Source organism: Dendrobium catenatum, unplaced genomic scaffold, assembly GCF_001605985.2.
Source record: "Dendrobium catenatum unplaced genomic scaffold, ASM160598v2 fragScaff_scaffold_1413, whole genome shotgun sequence".
In the NCBI taxonomy this organism is placed as follows: Eukaryota; Viridiplantae; Streptophyta; class Magnoliopsida; order Asparagales; family Orchidaceae; genus Dendrobium; species Dendrobium catenatum.
This window is the reverse complement of record NW_021319875.1, coordinates 562,739-567,060: the sequence shown is the minus strand read 5'-3', so window position 1 is coordinate 567,060 and position 4,322 is coordinate 562,739.

Below are 4,322 nucleotides of genomic sequence, written 5' to 3'. Positions count from 1 at the left end.
ATTTTTAGACTCTCCCCCGGTGTGTGTGTGTGTGCTCAGTTACTCAATTACAATCACACTCTCTTAGACTCAATAAAATAAAAAAAATTCAATTATAATAAACTCTAAACTAATCTTGATTTGAAGTTTTCAACAATCCCGAGTATAATTTTCCTGAAATATTAGTACACACAAGAGCAAAATAATTCTTTCAAAATATGTTAAGAGAAATAATAATCAAAGCAATAATATTTAGAATCATAAAAAATATATAAGTTGCAAGAATATTAAACAGGCAAGAACTAAGTAGCAACTATCTCAACACTTATCACAACCCAACTTGACCAGAATATGTTCTATCATGCTGATCCATGACAAGCAAAATCCAAAATCTAGTTTTGGGATTATTTCAAATTTTCTGTCAATATTTATTGAAATAAGTTATAGACAACAAAGCTACTAAAAAATCCAAATATTAAAAATAAAACTATCCACCAAGTTTTTTTAATTTCATCAAATTAAATATCTATATTATAGTATATAGTGACATGCAAGAGCTAAAAAAACTAAAAATTTCACTAGTCGTGTCTCTACGAAAATCAAAATACTTATAATCATAGATATGATCCTAAATTACTAGTACACAATCTTCTTTCCCTTCCCAAATCCTAAATAATTTGATGCAAAATCATAGTGAGCTACAACAGTTTAGTAGGCCACATAATCCAATCTAAATTTTCAAATTATTTTATTAAAATATTTTGTTGAATATTTAAAAATAATAAATGTGGTTTAAATAAATCACTATATTGAAAGATGCAATAAATGTATAAACAATTATTCACAAATTTAAATAACAATATTGAACAAATAAATAAATTAAAATTCATATCATATTTCTCTGACCTAAATAAAAACTCAAATGATTCTGATCTTTTATGATTCCATTTTTGTTTATACCTATAGTCCAAGAACATATAACATATCTCTATCTCATATAAAATATCAAAAGATTATGACCACTTATAGCTCCCAATAATCCCGTGACACAAACAAAATCTCAGCAAATTCTGGTTCCTCATGGCTCCCAATAGATATAATTTAACCACATATGCATATATACAATCACATTATAACAGTTAAAGAGTAATTGAACATGTATTAAAATTGTACAATGTTGTATAATAGTAGCCAACAGAAAACCCACTAGGCAAAACTGCACATTTTCAAAAAATTATTAAATTATCAGGAATTGTGTAAAATGATATTTTATAACTTTTATTATATTACACTACTACTTTTTAACATATAGATAATTTTCTATTCAATATCCCAAAATTTTTAAAACCCCTATTGTAAAATTTCAAAGAAATATTCAAAATGTCCATAATCATAATCTCTATAATATATAAAATGTTACGCAAAAAATGTTTTTCCTCTACAAAATTATCAGCATTTTTGCTAACGGATATAAAATTTTAATAAAAAAATTTGCAAAAAATTATGTAATTTTAAAAATTGAGATAGGCATAATGTGACTTATCTCAAGACGAACAAATATCTCAACTAGGACCGACGGACAAAAACTGCCCGAAGTTGCCTAAAACTAGAAAATATTCATAAATTAGCTCATTTTATTTAGAAAATTATTATGAAATCGGTCTATAAAACGGACATCTAACAATCTCAAAAACCCCACTTATACCAAAAGTTGCCGATTTCTTAATAAATTTTAATAGTGCTAAAAAATCATGAAAGTAAGATTAATTAAAGTACAACACTATAAATATTCTAACAAAGACAGTCTGTGATTTGAACTTATAATGACTCTTGGAACAATTATTGACTATTATAGGTCAAAAAAATTCATAAAAATGTCATCCTTGATATTTTTAAATTAGAATGAGTCAGAATAAATCTGAATATAGTTGTCTCATATTAGATTCCTTCTCCCAAGTAGCCACTTTGGCAGTCTTGTGCATCCAATGCACCTTGGTCATAAGAATCTATTTTCTCCTCAATTTTCTCACATCATATGCAAAAATTATATCTAGTGCTTATTTATACTATAGATTTGGGTGAACCTCAACATCCTTAGCAAATAATCTCTTCCCAGAATCAGATACCCACTTTCTCAAAGAAGTTACATGAAACATATTATGTATATAGGATATATGATAGGGTATATGATCAAGTAATAATAACATATATGCAGAACTACCAATCCGCTCAATGATCTCAAAAGGTCCAATGTATCTTAGACTGAGCTTGTTAATTCTCCCAAATCTACTAACACCTTTTATAGGGCTGACTTTGACATAAACAAGGTTTCCAATCTTAAACTCAACTACTTGTGTTTTTGGTTTTAGTACTTCTTATGCCTATCCTATGCAAATTTTTACCTTTCTCTAATCAAAAGGATCTTTGAAGGCTGAACCTATCATATGCCTATCTCCCATCTTTGTCAAAGTCAAAAGAGTCATATATTTTCTATAATAGAGAGTTTTGTAAGGAGATATACTTATGCTAGACTAATAACTATTATTATATATTAACTCTAATAACGGGATATGATCCTCCCAACTACTCCTAAAATCTAAAGCACACAGTCTCAGAAGATCCTCAAATGTTTAACTAGTCCTGTTGTACTGTTCATTTACCTACGGATGAAAAGCCATACAAAAGTTAAGAGCGTGATAAAATTATGAAACCCCTTAAGTAAAAGAGGTTATACTCTTAAACATTGAGACACCTTTTGGTGTAATGGTTGAAATTTTATTAAAAAAACATTGAAGTTAAGCATGCTTATTCCAAAATAATTCTGGGATGAATGACATACTAGGAAGTTACACCAACAGAACAATATCATGAGGCTTTTAAGCCAAAAAAGATAATATCTTGATAGTTAAGAGTTTGTGCTATTACAATTGACATCATAATAATACACATGCATAAATATGAGAACTAAGTTCCATACAAGATAAAGTGATATATTATGGGAAACACCTCTTGAACCCGATATGGGATAAAGTGCTACATGAATGTATCCGCCACTTGAACTTGTAGGGGCCACCTCTAGAATCCTATCTACCTAGTGGATGATTATGAATTAACAATGTTGATGAGGATGTCAGTTACTTAAGTGGGGGAGATTGTGAAACCCCTTAAGTAAAAGAAGTAAAACTCTTAAACATCGAGGCACATTTTGGTGTAATAGTTAAAATTTTATTTAAGAAACTCCGCTGTTAAGCGTACTCATCTCAGAGTAATTTTTGTTGAGATAGTTTCAACTTTATTTTTAAATGTTGATATTCTTGCAACATATATATTTTTGATGATTATAAATATTATTATTTTGATTATAATTTCTTCTAACATATTTTGGAATGTATTATTTTATTGTTTGTGTGTATTAATATTTCAAAGAAATCATATTATGGATTATTGAAGACTTAAAATCAGATCAGTTTAGGATTTATTATCAATGAAGTCTATATTTTTAATTTTATTGAGTATAAGAGAGTATGATTGTAATTGAATAACTATGCACACACACACACACACCAGGGGAGATTTTAAAATTTGTAATTTTAAATTGATCTTACTATACGATGTCTCTTCGTACAGGATAATTAATACAATTATTTTCCCCTACGAGCAGTCAAACGAATATAAAGCTAATTTTTTTTTCTAAGTTTGGATCGTACTGTATGATATCATAATCCTACGTATGTCGTCTAGAGTATGAATTAGACGAGTCCCTTTTCGTCCAGATGAACTTGAAAATTTTTTGAATGGTTCATACCGTATAATGTCATCATCGTTTGTACGCCGTTTAGGGTATAAATTGGATGGGTCCCTTTTTATGCCTGATGAACTTAAAATTTTTTGAATGATTCATATCATATGATGTCGTCATCATACGTATGCCATCCAGTGTACGAGTTGGATGGGCCCCTTTTCATCCTGACAAACTTAAAAAATTTTGTAACTAATCATCGTACGTACACCATCCATGGTATAAAATTATGGTAAATAAGATCTTTGAAGAAGATCTGGTACTCTAATGACACTTGGAGGGTGTGAATAGACGATGATACTCTGCCAACACTTAGAGAATGTGAAAGCATGAAGGTACTCTGCTGACACTTGGAGGGTGTGAACAGATGACGGTACTCTACCGACACTTAGAGGGTGTGAAAGGATGACGGATCTCTATCGCACCGGGGATTAGTGGAAGAGAGTTTTTGTAAAGGCTTCTCTGTCTTGCCGTGGGGCCAAAAGGAGAGTCACTTTGGTAATAGTATAATATCTGAAGATGGAGTCTTCAAGGAGTGGATGTA